Source organism: Pseudorca crassidens, chromosome 2 (genome assembly GCF_039906515.1).
Source record: "Pseudorca crassidens isolate mPseCra1 chromosome 2, mPseCra1.hap1, whole genome shotgun sequence".
NCBI lineage: Eukaryota > Metazoa > Chordata > Mammalia > Artiodactyla > Delphinidae > Pseudorca > Pseudorca crassidens.
The window spans coordinates 176,407,268-176,429,336 of record NC_090297.1 but is presented as its reverse complement, the minus strand read 5'-3'; the positions used below and the strand labels follow the sequence as shown (position 1 = coordinate 176,429,336).

Genomic DNA, 22,069 nt, shown 5'->3' with positions numbered 1-22,069 from the left:
AAGGAGATCAAAGTTATAGAATATTTTGGTGAACACTTTTACATTGACAAGATTATACATAAACATTTAACACCTAGAAGTGAAAGTTTTGTTCATTTCCATGGCATTTCAACACTTTAGGCATCTTTCTAAAAGAAAATTTTAATTTTCTTTGTTGCTTAAACCCCTTGACAAGCTTCCTCCCCACTCTGGGACAGAGAATGGTAGATGCCTGTTGGAAGGATTTATTTGAGCTCTCCATCCCTGTCAAAGACTGACATGTCCTTCTATGAACTCTATCCTTTCCCTTTAATAGAAAATATTATTGGGCTTGTTTCGTTTTCTCTCTGCTGCTAAGCTGTACTTTCCAAAGAGGCAGATGTTCTATCCACCCTATTTATTTTTGTCTCCCTAGAAACTAATGCCTTGCCTACCTCATAGCAAGTATTCAATGAGCATTTCTGAAATGTGTGAATATTAATACCTCTAACTTGTGGCACGTCAGCAGGCAACAAACCAAAGCCGAAAGGAGAAGTTCTACTCCTCTTCTGTGTGGCCCCACAATCTTGGCTTATTAGGTGTTGGTTGGGGAGAGGAGTGGTAGAATTTCTAGGGCTGCCATATGTCTCCATTTTCAGATTCAGCCACAGAAATGAGAAGACCAGTGAATGTGAATAGAGATAGGATGAGACCGTAAATCATTCACTCAAGCAGCTGACTGGGCCTTGAGGTTTTCAAAACTCACGGTGCTCGCTCGCCCTCTTTTTTTCCCCCAACACCTTTTATATCCCATCACCCTATCTGGTAGGTTTTTAGTATTGGTTTAAGCCTAACTTATTCTTTAGATTTCTTTTTATTTTTAAGATTTTTTTGATGTGGGCCATTTTCAAAGTCTTTATTGAATTTGTTACGATATGGCTTCTGTTTTATGTTTTGGTTTTTTGGCCCCAAGGCATGGGGTATCTTAGCTCCCTGCCGAGGTATCAAACCCACACCCCCTGCATTGAAAGGCTAAGTCTTAACCTCTTTTGAGGCTCTTCCTGTTCCAAACAGACACATACGCACACACACATTCTTTCTCACTTTCTTAAACTCTCTGCTCTATCCCAGCTGACTCACATACAGGGCCTTCTATCATTGCATTCCTGTAATAATTTCCCTATTATGTGATCAGTGAAAGCAACATGTTATTTAACCCATTGGGAGAAGTCCCTACTCACTTTTCTATGAACCACAGTTATGAAGCAACTCAACAGTTAATTATTTGCTGGATTAATGAATGGTTGAAAGGATTACTATATAGATGACTGGAAAAGTGGGTGGTGGGTAGATGGATGGATGGTGAATTGGAGCAGTAACTGCTTTTTTACTTTACCTTGTCAATGTGGGTGATTCTTAATACTCCAATAATAGATTAGGTAGATGAGAGTAAAAACTCTGCAGGAAGGCATCAATAGCAAAATAATAAGCAAAATAAAGTACTGTTACAATAAGCAGTCTGGTGCACAGTCTTAAACATTTATATTATACAACAGTATATCAAGTTACTTAAGATATTGCCCTATTTTGTGGAGATTTTTGTTAGGGTTGGAGTAGAGGTAGCACAATTTTTTTAAATGAGGCCCCCCCCCAAAACAAACGAAAGAAAAATCAGTGATTTTAATGTATTGTTTTGATTATGGTTTTCTTTAAAACTTCTAACTATACAGTTTAGTTATTGTGTGCATAAATTACATCTGTGTACTTGATGAATTAGTGGATTCATAAGGAGGTGTCCTGTGCCACTTATAGTGGAAACTGTGTTTAATTATTTAAAAAATTTGTATAGCACCAGAATTTAGTATTACTCCCCATAGACACACATTGATTTAAGCAGAAATGGAATGATTGCTTTGATGTCTACTCAGAGGGTTCTCAGGACTACCGCAACACAGTAAATGAAGCTGAATTTCAAGTGGGCAGCATTGTTCCACTGTAATATTGCATAACTGAAATGTGGAGCCACAAGGGGTGTGACACAACTGAAACTATATTTGGTACATTTAAGATCTGAAATGATGACTTCTTTTTAGAAGAGCAAACAGAAGATCAAGCAGCGAAGTTTCAGTTGAGTCATCTCACTTGTGACACTTATTTTAAATGCAATCTGTTTAACTCCAAGTATTTCCATCTTTAGAAAACATGGGCCTCTTTTCTAGGGCACTTCTCTTATCCATTTGTAGGCAGCTTGCTGAAGAGCTTCCAAAGAAAAATCCCATCTCATGCAAAGTAATATACTTTGACTTACTTTTATGGAGAGTATCGTCTCTGATGAAAGATGACTGTTAACCTTTTCTCTGTTGATTATTACCTCCTGCTCTCAGGGAATGGCTTCCTGCAAGTTCAGATGTAGCTCTGCATTCACAGTCCACAGAGCAAAGATGTCTGAGCATTTTCCCTGTGTTCCCTGTAATAAGACTAGTTATTTTCCAGGCTTTGGGTAGCTGTTGGGAGACATTTCTCCACAGGCCTCTCACATTTCTGCCTATCTTGTAAGCAGAAGCACTGACTATTTTTGCAAGCAGCCTTGGAAAATAGTGTGTCTCTCTCCAGAGCAAAGGATAGGCATGTTTATTGCCCATTATAAAGATTCAGGTTCCCTAAGCTCAGGCTTTCTCACTTGTGACACAAACCATTGAGTATGCAGGTGTCACCCAGCTCTCTGCACCTGTGGGAGGGGGGACTCAAGGGTCCTGATACTTTGCCTACTGCTTTTACTATGAGTAATAACATCTTTTGTTTCAGATTCAGGAGTCTTGTGTCTTCTGTCATCTATGGGATTATAGTAGGCCAACTTGTTAACTTCAAAATAGGATAACATCTCATATCCTTCCAGTAAGTGAAAACAGTGAGGTAAGAAATATTATTTTAAGCATTGTGATATAGAATTAATTAATTAAACCTTTGGTATTAACAAATACTTGTAATATATTAAATAACATTTTACTGATGGCTGAGTTGTATGGTAAGTTTAGAATAGTACTAGGAAGAAATGCTTCATTATGACATAGTATGTGCATTTATTCAGTGTTACAGCAAGGGTAAAATTAAATTTGCATAATGTATAGCATAGCTCTTCACAACCAGTACGTTGCATGTTTTGTTGAAAAGTTGCTACTTTTCTAAGTTTAACATTTTAATCATGAAAGAAAAGTAACCTTAAGTTAAAAGAGTTATACGGTTAAAAATTTTCAGGGACTTCCTAAAAGTTCCCCAATTATTTTCTTATATTTCATATCCCCAAGAAATTGTATTTTTCCCAAGGCATGTTCCTAAAATACACTTGCTTAATAAAACTCGCTAAGTTTGTTCACATTCAAAAATGGTTATATTTAAAAATCTGTATAGTTTAATTACTGCTAAATATTATTTTAAATTCATGGGACATTATAGTTGTTTGTGTATAAGTTCAGTAGCATTCTCAAAATATTTAAGAAGCCTAATTTAAACAACAGTTTTAAATAACTCAAATATAGTTTCATAATATGTGCATTTCATAAAATAAGAATTTTCATTAAGCACTTTACTTGGATTTAAATACCTTTTTATTTCATATTGTAGGTTTAATAAAAGTAATTCAGCATAATAATTTTATTATACTTATGATTCTGAATTACTTGAAAATGCAAATTCAGGGAGATATAACAGTATTCTTTTTCATTATGCACATTTAGGTTTTTTAATAGTGTCTGATAATTATAATGTTAGTAGTGATAGATGTGTTTGACATTAGTGAGTTATGTATATTTTATAGTGTTTTCAACACCCTATCTTTCATAGATTAAATTGGGTGGTTTATTAGGGGCTGGCAACTTCTATCATGCAGAAATGAAAGCTTACTCTCAAGAATCTTGCTTTTTTGTGCACCGTGCTTTCTTCTCTCTTAATTCCTCTTTGGTTCCTGTTTCTTCCCTACTTCTATTTCCATATTTACCTTCCTTCCTTCTTTTTTTTTTTTTTTTTTTGTTTTTTACACACTTAGAGGGTTTGTCCATGTGCGCCACAGACAGGGATTGGTGGGGGGAGGGGGAAGGGAGACTCCAGAGTGTTTCCCCTCTCTGTCTTGGGTGGTGTCTTCATCAGGGACTGCGTCTTTTCCATGCTTCCAAACATGGCCTTCCTTCTGTGGTTCCAACTTCTACCAGTCAACCCTCACATGGTGTTCTGACCCCAATAGACACTTCAGACTCCTGAGATCTGTTAACACCCCCTCCTCTTGTGTACCTCTAGCCCTAAGACAATAGCACTTCTAGTTGATGTTAATCTCTGTGTTTCATCACCATCCTTTGTTTAGCTTTTCAGCTCAGGCATCACTTTGATAACTAGTTCTGTGTATTAGATTTCCTCTTTTCAACCTACTCAGAATTGTTTCTGTTTTCCCTACTAGACCCTGACAACTCTCTTGAAGGGATAAAATATCTTTATTGCTCTTTCCTAGTCAGAGTTTCTTCCTTTCCTTTTATTCCTTCCTTCTTGGTTCTTCTCTCTTCTCTTTTAGCTTTGACCCTTCAACTGGCATTGACATTTTTGCATGTAGAACAGACTATGATTACAACTACCCAATATAACAATATGATAAACAACGCCAACTGAATTTCTTATTAAACATCTTATGTATCACATTATAAAATGAGTAAGTAAAATAAAGTCTTTAAAAAATAGTTTATCAAAACTGTCACTGTGTGTGTGTGTGCATGTATGCATGTGTGTGTGTGTGTGTGTGTGTGTGTGTGTGTGTGTGTGTGTGTGTGTGTTGTGTACATGTACGTGATTAAGAGAGATGAGAGAACAGGGCACTGAAGCCCCAGTCCAGTCCCAGCTGTGCATCTTGCTTTAGAGCTTTGGGCTAATCAACTCTTTTTGCCTCTGCTACCTCATTTCTATGATGAGCAAATTACCCAAATCTTGGAAGAAAGGCAAGGGAAGACTGCAAGGTTTTTCTCAGTGTCACACTAGAGCTTGTGCAACAGGTTCATTCAAGGATTATTTTATTTTCTAGGGCAGGGTTTGGCAAATTATAGCCCACAGGTGAGATCCAGACCAAGGCCTGTTTGTTCAGCCCTTGAGCTAATGTGGATTTTACATTTTTAAAAAGTAAAAAAAAGGAAACCAATATGTGACAGAGATTTTATATGGCACAAAAATACTAAAATATTTACTATCAGGCACTTTAAAGAAAACTTTTGCCAACCCCTGCTCTGGGGGAATGAACCACTGTTTGATTGACTACCTATTGTTGAGCAGGATTTAGACTCAGTGAAGGTAGATGATTGATAAATTGACAACGAATTTTGTCCTTTGGGGAAGCAATGGATTTGTGTCTGGAAGAAAAGAATATGGCTGTAGTACTCTCTAGGACATTAATTAGTTTCATATATAACTTTGTAATTATATTTTAGCATCTTCAATTGATTGTGAGTAGTTCAGGCTGTCTCATTCTCTTTTGAAACAGCTTTACTATCCTGCTGGTTCCCTTATTAAAAAGTACAATGATTTTGTCAATATATGTTTATTTTATATTTGCATTTGAATGGTATTTTAAACTCTTAGAAATTTATGCTTTGACAATAAACGGGCCACCTCCGTCTTTCCTATTTCGCTCAGTTCTTTCAGGATTTTAATACAACATGATGTCGGATAACTAGATGCGGGTTTTCGCCATCTTAAAAGTCATCTTAAAAGTCAGTCTAGATATTCTCTTAACAAACTCCAATCAAAGGCTTCTCTGAGTTTTTCCACTTTCTCTATGTTTTTAACATACTGTCTGCTGTCTGCAATATTGAATCTTTTGTTGCTAAAGCTCATCTCCTCATACCAAAAGAGCTGTATGTTTATCAAGAGACAGATTTTTTCCCCTTTTTTCTTTGTTTTAATTATTATTGTTAATGCATTTTTCGATTAAATAATACACAAACAAATAAAATCAGGGCAGGAATAGAGAGTTGATTCAATGAAGACCCCATTGAATGCTCTGAAAACAACAAAGATGAATGGCTAAGTGGGTGCCGTGCAGTCAAGTCTGGGTGAAGCAGTAGCCAAAGGTTGGCATGCTTGGCTATGACCAGGTCTCTGCTTGGAAGTGCCCGGTTTTGAAAACACCTGTGCTGCTTGTCAAGCCCCCTCTGTTAAATGTGGACATCTTTATGCTTTATGGCTCAGAATGACTAGAAAGCTTATTACCTTTTGCGTGATGGTAATAACAGGGTAGTTACATCTTCTTCTTAGGTGGGGCTGGGGCTAATGGGAGTTAATTTGGGTTAAAAGCCGGTCACAAGGAGACTCCTCTCTCTTAACCCAGAGCCCACAGATCCAGGGTCACCTGAGAGGCATTAGGAGGGCACCACAGGAAAGCTGGTGTGCCTGTTGCTCTAAATAGCTGAACTTGTCCTTACCCAAGGTCAGAAAATGTAGGGAATTACTGTCAATAGTCTGTGTGATGACCCCAGAACTACACTGGGCTCCCGTGCTTGGAAAATAAAAAGATGGAAGAATTTCTGCGCTCAGACTATTTCTTTTAGTTCTCATTCACTTTAAAGAAACTAGAACTGTAATTTGTAGAATTTTTACGGCGGGTATAAAGTCAAAAGACAAAGGTGACAAAGCTGAAATCGAAATCATAGAGTCATACTCAGAGAAAAAATATTTTAGGTAATACTTACTTTTTTACTTATGTATTTATTTTTATGATTCCCCACTTTGTTCCTGATCTTGTTGAACAAGATGACTTGCAGACAAATAAGGAGCTTAAAGAGCATAAAGATATTTGAGCAGGTATTCTGATGATCTCTGAGATTTAAAAAAATCTGAATTTATGAAAGTTGCATAGCTTCTGCCTTCATGGGAAATTTTGGATTACTATCAACTCTCATGGAACATTGAACAAGATATTTGTTGTTACACAACAAACCTAAAACCGTCACAGTCCTCTCCAGGTGTCAGAGCCTTGCACCCACCAAAGCTGGATTATTAATGGATTTTTTAATATGAATATGGATATTAATTCTAATACATGATTCATACCCTAATAAAGGTACAGAATAGGTTCACCTGGTGAGTCTTGATTCAGGTTAGAGGGATAAAGAGTGGTGTCAGTGGTCAAAAAAGGTATCTTGGAAAGGAAGTCAAAAGACCAGAGGAGTTTAACCAACTTGTTCAGGGGGTGATATTTCTGGCAGAAGGAGCATATAAATACTTGAGCATGGTGTGGCCAATTATAATATTTTAGTATCATTGGAATGTAGCATGGTGTAGAGATGAGGGGTAGACAGTAGATGAGAGGTGAGGCTCAAAAAGCAAGCAGAGAGGCGGAGTCAAGATGGCGTACTAGGAGGATGCGGAATTCACATCTCCTCACAACTAGGGCACCTACCAGTCACTGGTGGGGGACCATGGACACCTAAGGGGACGGGAGGAACCCCCAGCGACCGGGTAGGACGTGGGGCATGGGGGGAGTGAAGGGGGAGGAGAAGTGGAGGTGGGATGTGACTGGCGCCCCTGAGTGGCGGCTGGGGGAGGGGAAGGGGTCCCATACCCAAAGGGGGAAATTGAGGAACCACTGGGAGGACAGAGGATCAAAAGGGAGCGTGGCCAGGTTTCCCCTGCCCACTTGGGCCCCCAGGGACCTGTTGAGATCCCAGGCCTGATCCTCTGCCCACTGATGCCCCCGCCAGCTGTGCGGGTACTGAGGGAGTGGGAGGGAGTGAAGGGGGAGCAAAAGTAAAGGCCTGATCTCCAGGACCGGCACTCCTGTGGGGTGGCTGGGGGAGGGGAGGAGTCCCTACACTCAGAGAGACCCACCCACGATTAGGGGTCCAGCAGGGATGGGGGAGACAGTGGGGGAGGGGTGCAAAGGAACAGAAGGGATGCGACCAGTGCTTTCCCTCTCCACTTGGGCACTGGGAGGCCTGTTGAGCTCCTGGGCCTAATCCTCTGCCCTCAGAGCCTCCCTCCTGCTGCGAAGAGCCAAAGCCCCGCCCCTACCCCCCCCCAGGGCCCCACCTCTCCACTCGGAGACCCCCTCTGAGACCCCCTCCACCCCCACTGGGCCTAAACTCCACCCACACACCCTCACTCAGGGCCCTACCTCCAAACTCGGGTACTCCACACTCCAGAGGCCCTCGTTTCCACATGCTGCCTCTCCCCTTCAGTGCAGGTCCTAAGCAGAGGCCCTGCCCCACACTTGAACGTCGCTCCCCTGACCCGCCTAGGTCCTGCCCCACCCTAAACCCTGCCCCTGCCTAAGTTCCACCCCCCTGCCTAAACTCTACCTCCATAGCCAAGACTTTTTTTTTTTTCTTTGCTTTTTTCCTCTTAGACTGGGGTTCTTTTTTACCTTGTTGATTCATTGTAGTCGATTCTTTTCTAATTTTATTTTATTCTTTATACATTGTTATTGTTCTCTCCTTTTGGCTTGTTCCCCCCCATCCTTTTTTTTTCTTTTTTCTGTTCTGGTTTTATTTCACCTTGTTTTAGTTGTTTCAATTATAGTTTTATTTTTCCTAATATATTTTTTTATCTTTCTAATTTTATTTTGTTTTTTATTCTTTGATATTGTACTGCTTCTTTTTTTCTTTCTTTCTCCCTTTTTTTTTTTTTAACTGCGCCATGAAGCTTGCAGGATCTTGGTTCCCACGCTGGAGGTTGAGATCAAGCTCCTGTGGTGGGAGCTCCAGGTCCAAACTGCTGGACTAACAGAGAACCTCAGATCCCAGGGAATATCAATCAGAGGGAGGCCTCCCGGAGGTCCTCATCTCAGCACCAAGACCCAGCTCTGTCCAACTGCCTGCAAAGTCCAGTGCTGGACGTCTCAAGCCAAACAACCAGTAAGACAGGAATAGAGCACCACCCAACCAAAAAAAAAAAGGAAGTGACAAAAAAATATGTTACAGATGAAGGAGCAAGGTAAAAACCTACAAGACCAAATAAATGAAGAAGAAAGAGGCAACCTATGTGAAAAAGAATTCAGAGTAATGATAGTAAAGATGATCCCAAATCTCAAAAACAGAATGGAGAAAATACAAGAAACATTTAACAAAGATCTAGAAGAACTAAAGAGCAAACAAACAGTGATGACCAACATAATTACTGAAACAAAAAGTACTCTAGAAGGAATCAATAACATAATAAGAGAGGCAGAAGAACGGATAAGTGAGCTGGAAGATAAAATGGTGAAAATAACTGCCAGGGAGCAGAATAAAGAAAAAAGAATGAAAAGAATTGAAGACAATCTCAGAGACCTCTGGGACAGCATTAAACGCACCAATGCTCGAATTATAGGGGTCCCAGAAGAAGAAGAGAAAAAGAAAGGGTCTGAGGAAATATATGAAGGGATTATAGTGGAAAACTTCCCTAACATGGGAAAGGAAATAGCCACCCAAGTCCAGGAAGCACAGAGAGTACCACATAGGATAAACCCAAAGAGAAACACACCGAGACACATATTAATCAAATTATCAAAAATTAAAAACAAAGAAAATAATATAAAAAGCAGCAAGGGAAAAGCAACAAATAACATACAAGAGAACCCCTATAAGTTTAACAGCTGATTTTTCAGCAGAAACTCTGCAAGCCAGAAGGGAGTGGCAGGACATATGTAAAGTGATGAAAGGGAAGAACCTACAACCAAGATTACTCTACCCAGCAAGGATCTCATTCAGATTCGATGCAGAAATTAAAACCTTTACAGATAAGCAAAAGTTAAGAGAATTCAGCACCACCAAACCAGCTTTACAAAAAATGCTAAAGAACTTCTCTAAGTGGGAAACACAAGAGAAGGAAAAGACCTACAAAACCAAACCCAAAACAATTAAGAAAATGGTCATAGGAACATACATATCGGTAATTACCTTAAATGTAAACAGATTAAATGCTCCAATAAAAAGACATAGACTGGCTGAATGGATACAAAAACAAGACCTGTATATATGCTGTCTACAAGAGACCCATTTCAGACCTAGGGACACATACAGACTGCAAGTGAAGGGATGGAAAAAGATATTCCACGCAAAAGGAAATCAAAAGAAAGCTGGAGTAGCAATTCTCATATCAGACAAAATAGACTTTAAAGACTATTACAAGAGACAAAAAAAGGACATTACATAATGATCAAGAGATCAATCCAGGAAGAAGATATAACAATTATAAATATTTATGCACCCAACATAGGAGCACCTCAATACATGAGGCAAATGCTAACAGCCATAAAAGGGGAATTCAACAGTAACGCAATTATAGTAGAGGACTTTAACACCCCACTTTCACCAATGGACAGACCATTCAAAATGAAAATAAATAAGGAAACACAAGCTGTAAATGACACATTAAAAAAGATGGACTTAATTGATATTTATAGGACATTCCATCCAAAAACAACAGAATACACTTTCTTCTCAAGTGCTCATGGAACATTCTCCAGGCTAGATCATATCTTGGGTCACGAATCAAGCTTTGGTAAATTTAAAAAAATTTAAATCATATCAGGTATCTTTTCCAACCACAACACTATGAGACTAGATATCAATTACAGGAAAAAAACTGTAAAAAATACAGACACGTGGAGACTAAACAGTATGCTACTGAATAACCAAGAGATCACTGAAGAAATCAAGGAGGAAATAAAAAAAATACCTGGAAATAAATGACAATGAAAACATGATGACCCAAAACCCATGGGATGCAACAAAACCAGTTCTAAGAGGGAGGTTTATAGCAATACAATCCTAACTCAAGAAACAAGAAAAATCTCAAATAAACAACCTAACCTTACACCTAAAGCAATTAGAGAAAGAAGAAGAAGAAAAACCCAATGTTAGGAGAAGGAAAGAAATCATGAAGATCAGATCAGAAATAAATGAAAAAGAAATGAAGGAAACAATAGCAAAGATCAATAAAACTGAAAGCTGGTTCTTTGAGAAGATAAACAAAATTGATAAACTATTAGCCAGACTCATCAAGAAAAAAAGGGAGAAGACTCAAACCAACAGAATTAGAAATAAAAAAGGAGAAGTAACTACTGACACTGCAGAAATAGAAAGGATCATGAGAGATTACTACAAGCAACTCTATGCCAATAAAATGGACAACCTGGAAGAAATGGACAAATTCTTAGAAAAGCACAACCTTCCAAAACTGAACCAGGAAGAAATAGAAAATATAAGCGGACCAGTAACAAGCACTGAAATTGAAACTGTGATTTAAAATCTTCCAACAAACAAAAGCCCAGGACCAGAGGGCTTCACAGGCGAATTATATCAAACATTTAGAGAAGAGGTAACACCTATACTTCTCAAACTCTTCCAAAATGTAGCAGAGGGAGGAACACTCCCAAGTTCATTCTGTGAGGCCACCATCACCCTGATACCAAACCAGACAAAGATGTCACAAAGAAAGAAAAAACTACAGGCCAATATCACTGATGAACGTAGATGCAAAGTTCCTTAACAAAATACTAGCAAACAGAATGCAATAGCACATTAAAAGGATCATACAACATGATCAAGTGGGGTTTGTCCCAGTAATGCAAGGATTCTTCAATATATGCAAATCAATCAATGTGATATACCATATTAACAAGTTGAAGGAGAAAAACCATATGATCCTCTCAGTAGATGCAGAAAAAGCTTTGGACAAAATTCAACACCCATTTATGATAAAATCTCTCCAGAAAGTAGGCACAGAGGGAACCTACCTCAACATAATAAAGCCCATATGTGACAAACCACAGCCAACATCGTTCTCAATGGTGAAAAACTGAAACCATTTCCTCTAAGATCAGGAACAAGACAAGGTTGTCCACTCTCACCACTATTATTCAACATAGTTTTGGAAGTTTTAGCCACAGCAATCAGAGAAGAAAAAGAAATAAAAGGAATCCAAATCAGAAAAGAAGAAGTAAAACTGTCACTGTTTACAGATGACATGATACTATACATAGAGGATCCTAAAGATGCTACTAGAAAGCTACTAGAGCTAATCAATGAATCTGGTAAAGTAGCAGGATACAAAATTAATGCACAGAAATCTCTTGCATTCCCATACGCTAATGATGAAAAATCTGAAAGAGAAATTAAGGAAACACTCGCGTTTACCATTGCAACAAAAAGAATAAAATACCTAGGAGTAAACCTATGTAAGGAGACAAAAAGACCTGTATGCAGAAAACTATAAGACACTGATGAAAGAAATTAAAGATGATACAAACAGATGGTGGGATATACTCTGTTCTTGGATTGGAAGAATCAACATTGTGAAAATGACTCTACTATCTGAAGCAATCTACAGATTCAGTGCAATCCCTATCGAACTACCAGTAGCATTTTTCACAGAACTAGAACAAAAAATGGCACAATTTGTATGGAAACACAAAAGACCCAAAACACAATAGCCAAAACAATCTTGAGAAAGAAAAGTGGAGCTGGAGGAATCAGGCTCCCGGACATCACATGATACTACAACGCTACACTAATCAAGACAGTATGGTAATGGCACAAAAACAGAAATATAGATCAATGGAACAGGATAGAAAGCCCAGAGATAAACCCACACACATATGGTCACCTTATCTTTGATATAGGAGGCAAGAGTATACAATGGAGAAAAGACAACCTCTTCAATAAGTGGTGCTGGGAAAATTGGACAGCTACATATAAGAGAATGAAATTAGAACACTTCCAAACACCATACACAAAAATAAACTCAAAATGGATTAAAGATCTAAATGTAAGGCCAGACACTATAAAACTCTTAGAGGAAAACATAGGCAGAACACTCTATGACATAAATCATAGCAAGATCCTTTTTGATCCACCTCCTAGAGAAATGGAAATAAAAACAAAACCAAACAAATGGGACCTAATGAAATGTAAAAGCTTTTGCACAGCAAAGGAAAACATAAAAAAGACAAAAAGACAACCCTCAGAATGGGAGAAAATGTTTCCCAATGAAGCAACTGACAAAGAATTAATCTCCAAAATATACAAGCAGTTCATGCAGCTCAGTATCAAAAAAAACAAACAACCCAATCCAGAACTGGGCAGAAGACCTAAACAGACATTTCTCCAAGGAAGACATACAGATTGCCATCAAACACATGAAAAGATGCTCAACATCACTAATCATTAGAGAAATGCAAATCAAAACTACAATGAGGTATCACCTCGCACAGGTCAGAAGGGCTATCATCAAAAAATCTACAAACTATAAATGCTGGAGAGGGTGTGGAGAAAAGGGAACCCTCTTGCACTCTTGATGAGAATGTAAATTGATACAGCTGCTATGGAGAACAGTATGGAGGTTCCTTAAAAAACTAAAACTAGAACTACCATACGACCCAGCAATCCCACTACTGAACATATATCCTGAGAAAACCATAATTCAAAAAGAGACATGTACCAAAATGTTCACTGCAGCACAATTTACAATAGCCAGGGCATGGAAGCAACCTAAGTGTCCATCAACAGATGAATGGATAAAGAAGATGTGGCACATATATACAATGGAATATTACTCAGCCATAAAAAGAAATGAAATTGAATTATTTGTAGTGAGGTAGATGGACCTAGAGTCTGTCATACAGAGTGAAGTAAGTCAGAAAGATAAAAAAAATACTGTATGCTAACACATACATAGGGAGTCTAAAAAAAAAAAAGGGTTCTGAAGAACCTAGGGGCAGGACAGGAATAAAGACGCAGACGTAGAGAATGGACTTGAGGACACGGGAAGGGGGAAGAGTAAGCTGGGATGATGTGAGTGAGTGGCATTGACATATATACACTACCAAATGTAAAATAGATAGCTAGTGGGAAGCAGCTGCATGGCACAGGGAGATCAGCTTTGTGCTTTGTGACCACCTAGAGGGGTGGGATAGGGAGGGTGGGAGGGAGACGCAAGAGGGAGGGGATACGGGGATATACGTATGCATATAGCTGATTCACTTTGTTATACAGCAGAAACTAAGACAACACTGTAAAGCAATTATACTCCAATAAAGATGAAAAAAAAAAGAAAGCAGGAACTATGTTATGAAGGAATTTATATGCCAGAGTAAGAAGCTTGGAAATTGTGCATAATGAGTGTCCATTAATGGTTTAAGCAAGAGGGTGTCTTGTTAGGATTTTTAATTCAGAAAGCTTTCTGGCAGAATACAAAAGTGAGTCACAGTGAGGTAAGACTGGCAAAGTGGGTGCCAGTTAGGTGGCTGTTGGAAAGGCAGAAAAAATGATGGGACCCTGATTTATAGCAGTGACAGTGGTGATCGAAATAAATTGTATCAGTAGAACTTATCGATTAATTAGATCTGAGATCAAAGGAGAACTGTTAAAATGACTCCTTGCCTTTAGACTCAGGTATCTCAGTGATGGGTGACCAGTAACGGAAGGAATACTAGAGGATGCGAAGGTCTTATTGCCTGGAGATAAAGTTGCCACATCATTTTCAATGATGAGATGTTTGCATAACAGCCCGGTGGGGCTGTGCGTCCGGATTAGACAAACTTGGGCCACTCCACTGGCATGACTCTGGGAGGGACCCTCACAACGGGTTCACAAGGTCATGTGCTCTTGTAAAATTTGCAGCAATAAAAGGTATTTTAACCACAGTTGCCTAAGACTGCTGCCCCTTTTACTCTGACTTCCCTCCACTACACTTTCCGTCTTGACAGTGGCTGGGTGAGTTTGGGGATCTGCCTGAAAGGCAATGATGATACACTAGTTTGGGTTCAGAATAAAGTGTTTGGGAGGTTCACAATCCTGGTGCTAGCCATCCTGGTTCAGGAAAGGCTTTCAGGCACACGTGTACAGTCCTCTGTGCCAACTCACCTGACGTTACAACGTGCAGGGGCAGGGCCAAGTGTCCCGGGTTGCCTGGTGTAGAAACGTGGGTCACGGAGGAGGAATAAAGTCTGAATGTATGGGACCACGAGTTGTTCTGTGGAAAACTCTTAGAATCATCCAGATGTGAAAAACTTTGAGTGAAAGATGTGGCTTTTACTAATGCTTGATCAAAATAGAAGTTCTTTTCTTTTATGAATATATTTGATACTGAAACACATAATTATAAATGCAAAATAATTTAATTTTGAAGGGAATTTAAGAAATGAACTTTATCTGAATTCCTCCATTTATTGGACACAAACCTATAAGAGGATTACACACAGCACGTTCATCTGGGTGAGAGGTCTTATGTTTTTTTTTGCATTCCAAATATCAGTAATAAGAAATAGCAGCTGACTAACCACACCAGATGAAAAAGTGATTTATCTGTCTAGTCTCTCTATCATATTACCAAACAATTAATGAAAATGGAGTAATATATAGAGTTGTGTCAGACAGTTAATGAAAATGTGTTACTTTTTTGGTTTCTATGGTACTGTGGTATTTGTCAGCCTTTTAAAAATTACGTGGTTTTTTTTTGTTGTTGTTGTTGTTCTAAGTATGTATTCACTTCTTAAACTAATTTTGTATTCAGAACTCTGTGTTCCGTTTCTTAAAGAGGACCCTCCATACGGTATAAGCTTTGGACCTCACAGGATCTGAATTGCTCAGGAGTCAGAATATTCGTAGTGATTGAGACTGGGGCTGTGGATGCTCTCAGGAGAGTGTCCTGGGACTGGGAAGGAGAACGAGAATGGAAGGCTGAATTTGGGAAACTAAGGAGAAGGCAGAGAAAGAGGAGCCTGTGAAGCAGATGGAACAGGAGCAGCTAGGAAACAAGGGCACTATTGGGAAACGGTGTCACAGAGATCCCGTGAGTCGAGTATTCAGAAGGAAGTAGTTAACAGTGTGCAGTTCCACAGAACGGCCATCATGAGAGGGCTGGGAATTGGTCACCAGATTTAATCTCAAACAGCCATGACATTTCAGGGAAAAGTGAGCGCCAGTGACGGAAGCCCCTCTTGTACTAAGTTAAATAGCGAATTGGAGAGGAGCAAGTGAAGGCCACGTGCAGACCACACATTTCCATGATGCTTGGAGGTGAAGAGTATAAACTATGGTAGAAGTAGAGCAGGGACGAAGAATAAGATACGGCTGTTTCATTCGAAGTGGAAGACCTGAGCGTTTGTAACTGCTGGTGGAAGCTGAAAGAGGAGAAGCATGCACTTCTTTTACATCCTTCAAAACCACGGGACACAGGCAGCCCTACAACTTCACTTGCTGAATGGAATTCCTTTAACATTAAACCTAAGTCATCCTCCTTCAGTCATTCTGCTTTTCTACAAGATATTTCTGTTAGTTGTAGCATGATTCCTCTATTCTTCCAAGGCCCAAATCTTGAAATCCACCTTCGTTACGTTTGTTTCGTCAACCGCAGGTGATCTTCGCTGTTTCTCTCCCAGCCGGCTCTCTTCAGTGCGCCTGCGCCGTGCTTTTCGGCGCGGTCCCTGCCCTCCTCTCTGGTAGGTGGGCCCTGCGTTTTCACACATTGGTCCACAACTTTTCTTTTCCAAGTCTCAGCTGACCGCGTTTTAACTCGTCCGTGTCTTTATATTTATATATTTTGTATACCGTGATAGTAATTATCAACACGTACTCTGCCTGTACATTATCCTGCAGTTAACATTTATACCATAGTTCTTTTAATTGTATATTATGTTGCACAAAGCAAAAACTTACTTTTCTCTGTGAAAATGCTTTAAGCTATGAGCTGCTGTCCAAATTCTATCGTCTTTCAGTTTATGGTACACTTTTTGAAGACTTTAAAAAACCTTTTGTGTTTTCCACACTGCTTACCTCAGAATTGTTAATTCAATGGGAAATTCTTAAAACTCAACTGATCAGACAGTAGTAATTAAACACATAAATAGACTGTTATGGTCTTTCAATACTGACTGAAGAAATGTTCTTTTATGTTTCAGGGCTAATAATTGCATTTTAATTTTAATTACAGAATGAGAAAATAAATGTGTTTTGCTTATATTTAGCCTCTTTTTTCAAAGTTATTGATTTAGAAAATAGGTCTTCTAATTTGATTAATACTTGCTTGCATTTTTTTCTGAGGCTTTACTCCTATTTGAAATGGAGGTATTATGAAACAGTTTATATGAACTTAAAAATGACCAGTTGAAATAAGTAATTAATGCTTTCAAAAGATAGAAACAGAGTACCTTAAGAGGATCTATGTATATGTTAGTATATTCATGTAACTTCAGATTTCTCAATGAAGTTCTAAATTTACTTCAAGCCATTATGTAATGATACTTTTCACTCTTCATTGGTTTCTACCACTTAATATAAAAACTACATTTGGGAAAATGGCTTTTATCTGGCTTAAAACACAGTGAGGGCTCATTGTTTGAAGTTTCCAATCAATCTTTAATCTTTTAGTGTTGGGGCTTGTTTACTCATTTTAAAAGACTGCTTCTAGCAAAAAAAGAAAATCCTATGAAGGAATCTATAGAGTTGTTCTACAATAAACATGCTTTAAAAGCAAATTTTTAGTAGTTCAATCATAAATTCAACATTTAAATCTCCCTCAAAGTGCTCTTGGTTTTTAATAATGGATTTTGGTATGATCCCATAAAAGATTCATGTTCAGACCTTTAACAAATACTGCTTTGAATAATTAATTTCAAAATATATTTTTTCTAATACATAATAGGAATTTCCTCTGTCTTTTCTGTTTATAAGAAGTAAGGAAAACCGGTCTTATGATTTTGATTCATGATATGTCTTTGTGGTAAACATGACATATTTGGAGAGAAGAACAAAAACAATAATTCAAAGGCATTATTCACAAAAATATTTACTTTTTAAAGACCTAAAACTGAAACTTTTAAAGTAAGATATTTTAATTAAAATATATGAAGCAAATACAAGAATATTTAATATACCTACATTATGAAAATTTTAATTTTTTCTTATTAGTTTTTAAAAAGAACCAGATATTTATTATATTTTATATCTAAGCCATCATCATTCACAAAATTAATTTGCAACTTATTTTCCCCAATGCACATAATGAATAAAAGTATCAGAATAAGGAAACCACACCATATTTTAAAAAAAATTAACCACTTCAAAATTCTTATTTGTAAAAATATAAGTTGATGAAATGATGTTTTATGTGAGATATCCAGGAATAGTTAAACAATCATCACCCCAGGAAAAAATGTGAATTTAACAAGACAGATTTCTGTTTTTCAGAAATATTCATTGCTGACTTTAATCTGGATACAACACAAGGCATAAATATTCAATGGCTAAACAATAACCCAGTTAAACTTCATTGGGTTTTTTTTTTTCTCTAGTAGGCATCCAATCCAATTTTTGTATCTTAAATGAAATAAGGAGAAGAAAATGATGTGGTTTCTTAAAGAAATTAGGTCATTTAAAAAATGTTATTTTCCCACCTTCTGTTTGTTATACTTGGACACACACTAATATCTATTCAATTATGATTATAATTAATTTTGCATATATATTTTACATTCAAATGCACACTATAAATAGTCATTGTAATAAAACATATTAAATTCCTCTGAAATGGCATAGCTAAAGTAAATAGTTTTCCTTTAATATTCATTCCCCATGCTCTCCCATTAAAATGCAATGGCAAATCTGACAAAACAATAGGGGAAACACAGGGCAAGTGACTCTTTATTCATATAATAATTGACTACTGCTGTGACAACATCCCACCTTTTTCACATAGTTGTGAAGAGTTCACTTTAAATTAATTGGCATCACCATGAAATAAATTACAAGACTGTGTAGTTGGGAAGCAAATCAGGCCCACATTAGATATAATTGGGTGAAACTGATATAGGGATTTTGTGGGTGAAGGTTAGAAATGGAATTTTTGCACCGGAAATAAATGTATGAGACCAAATTGTTTTTGTTTTTAAAGAGCATTTTCTTTTTTTTTTAAAATGGATCTCTTTAGTTATCTAACAATGATTCGTATTGATTACTTAACTTAGGACATGGCTTGTAGGATTTGGAAGATTAGCTGATCAGCTTCCATTTAAATGAAAGGAAGATCCATTTAATCTAAACATCAAGTCCTGGATAATGGATTTGACCTTTTCTTGAAATATTGGAAAATAAATCCAGACTATTCTTCAAAGTTATGGGCCAGAATGCTACTGTTTGTTTAAAAGCCAAGATGATACTAAGCTTATTAGAAAGGATATTAGAAAGGAAACAGAAAAACACTTTTTTTTTTTTTGCTTTTGTTATATCAGCATGTACTCTCATCAGGAAAATTATGGATACACATAGTTACTACATCACACAAAATTAGAAACCTCTAGAAAAAAGTAAAACAATGAAGGCGAATAGAATGAATTCTATATAAACACAGACTAAAAAAAAGTTTGGGAAAATAAAGTTTGACACTAGCTCATGTTTGTAATGCCCTAAAGGTTTTAGATTTTTATAATATAGTATTAGTAAAAAAAAAAAATCTGTTGATTATATTTTGAGGCTGAAATATATCCTTCCTATGCAAGGTATTTGCATAAACTTATAGGAATCAGTACTCGTTACTGATGAATTTTCACTATTTGATATTTAAATAAATTCAAAAGCATTTTAGATAAATTCATGGATCGTAGCTCCACATTGGATTGTTAAAGAAGCTAAAATTCTTTTTGGAGTATGTATCTCATTTGATTTCTTTAGGTCTCATCTAATGGAGGGCAAACATAAATTGCTTTAAAATATATTTTGTAGGAATATTCTGTTTCTGTCAGGAAATAGAAAACACTGTGCTTGGGAGAACTCTTCTTATAATTTGAAGATCATTATCTATGTCACTATCTTGTAATTTTATTACTGCTTACTGCTTAGCTTAGTTTTTAATATAAGTACTTCATTTCTTAAAACCGATGTAAATATTTTTAGAAAATGGCATTACACCATTAATGAATATTTAAGTATGTTACCAGGAGTGTTAATGTTGTTATTCATTTTTTTTGCCAGTTAATCTTTTATTTAAAAATCCCATCCATAAAATCACTCATCAGTGACAACTGATGAATAAAGTAACATATGGAGTGAAAGAGACATACAGAGAACAACATATGAAAGATATACATCTGATGTTTTACCAAAATTCCTCACTACCAAGTGTTCAAAAACCTGAAATTGATTTTATTCCCAAAACTTGCAATTGTTTTCTTTTCTGTTCTATTAAGTCAGAACATCTGTAATTATAGCCTGGGATGGGGAATGAGTTCAGGAGGTGAGAAGGAAGGATTGCAGGTGAGGGTCTCTGGTTGGGATCTCTTAGAGGTCATTCAACATCCAATTTTTTAACAGATCATTTTGACACCCACTGTATTTGTACCCACTGCCAATCATCTGCTTCTAGGTGGTGAAAGTTTGATTTGTGACTGACTGTGCATTCTTAGAGAAAACCTGAGAGGCAGTCTCTGAACAGGAAGTCTTGCTGTATGACAACAAGAAGGAATTTGCAAACTGATGGTAAAAGGTCAATTTGCATATTCAATGAAAGGAACAGTGCGGTGTTTGAGGATGAGTAGGATAGTAGATTCTCAGGCCGCGGCAGTTCTAATGGGGAGGAGATTCCTCTGCTGCTGTGAGAACAAGGTGCTGGCTGTGGCCCCGTGGGAAAAGCACTGTTCCTACCAGCTCTGCCTCTTATCAGCACGTGCCCTTAAGAAATAACCGAGATCTCGGGATTTTACGTCTAAAAGGAGGGGATGTGATTTTAATTTCTAAGGTCCCTTTTGTCTTTTAAAGTTTTTTTTTCATCTCTAGGAATAATTTTTTAAATTTCCTATTTAAGTAGAGACTAAAATTAAGGTTGGAACCTTCAAAAGAAATGTTGAAAAGGGTATATATAGCTTTTTTCCATTAAGTGCGCCTTAAGGGGGACTGAATATTCACAATCAGTGTGCATAATGTCTTCCTTTAAAGAATTTGCAAGTGTCCAGGGAATGTTCCGTTTGCATGATGTGTTTAAATGTTTATTTTTCAAGACAAAGGGGAGACAAAATTTTGTCTATCGAATGGTTTGTAGAAACATAAAATAAATCCTGCTATTTTTCCTGCATTTTCTAATGTTCAAATAATCTGCAAAATACAGATATCAACAAAGTTAAATAAATCTGTGAAAATAAAATGGAAACATGGAAGATCTGTTGAATCTTTATAGCTTTTCATATGAACGTGAAATTATTCGTGATTATCATGGGACATTTACGTGTAGAAAGAGGACAATTTTAGGAACATCTCAAAATAATTGCATTTAAAAAAATCTCTTTGAGTTTTATAAACAAGTTCCAGTGCTGAAGGAGTGAATAGATACTTAACTCCACAGTTATTTGAGTAGATAGTATTGTAGTAATTTTTTATTTTATGGGATAGTCACTGCTGTGCAGTTCATCAAATAAGGACTTAACCATGTTCCTTATTCCTCCTCGTTCCTTTATATTTGTATTGATCTAAGAAAACCAATCCTCCCAACCCTCAAGGTCCTTTTCATACATGCCTATGTGTGTCATTGAATTAAACCAAGTGATCTATTTTGACAGCTTGATCAATGGCATATATATATATATATATATATATATATATATATGCCATTTTTCTTTTTCATTAATCTGAGGGCTATACCAGTTTAGATAACCACCACATTATCAGATCCTGGTTGAAAAGAAATCGTTGATACACTAAATGAAGGGTTATGTTTTGGTTTAGAATTTCTCTTTTTACAGAAGTGAGGTTTTGACTAACGCAAATGGTATTTAAAATCATCTATATGATGCTAAACAGTCTCCCATGCAGCAACATGAAAATATAGTTTCTTGAATTTATAATGTCATAAGAATATCCACTTATGGTTTGAGTGTATTATATGTCTATGAACTTCCTTTGTACTCTCCCAGTAGGAGATTTTTAAGTACCTGATAGAATAAACACATTCTAAACAAATGACTTAAACATTCAGGCTTCAGATATACAATATTATTTTTCTATTGGAGTAAAACATGAATTCTAAACCCTAGAAAAACTTACATTGTGTATGTATATTTAAAACATTCTAGCCTTGAAGTATAGTGATTGAGTTGATCTATCCTATCACTTGTTTT

The 22,069-nt window shown here is 37.1% G+C and overlaps 1 long non-coding RNA gene across 1 annotated transcript in view; it reads left to right on the top strand.

Annotated features, from left to right (window-relative positions):
* Nucleotides 1-2,766: 2,766 nt before the first annotated feature.
* LOC137212238 (uncharacterized) overlaps nt 2,767-22,069 on the top strand; it is a 541,428-nt gene continuing 522,125 nt past the window's right edge. The window contains exon 1 of the long non-coding RNA XR_010937410.1: nt 2,767-2,871. This is a non-coding gene — a long non-coding RNA (uncharacterized lncRNA). The remainder of the gene's footprint in view (nt 2,872-22,069) is intronic.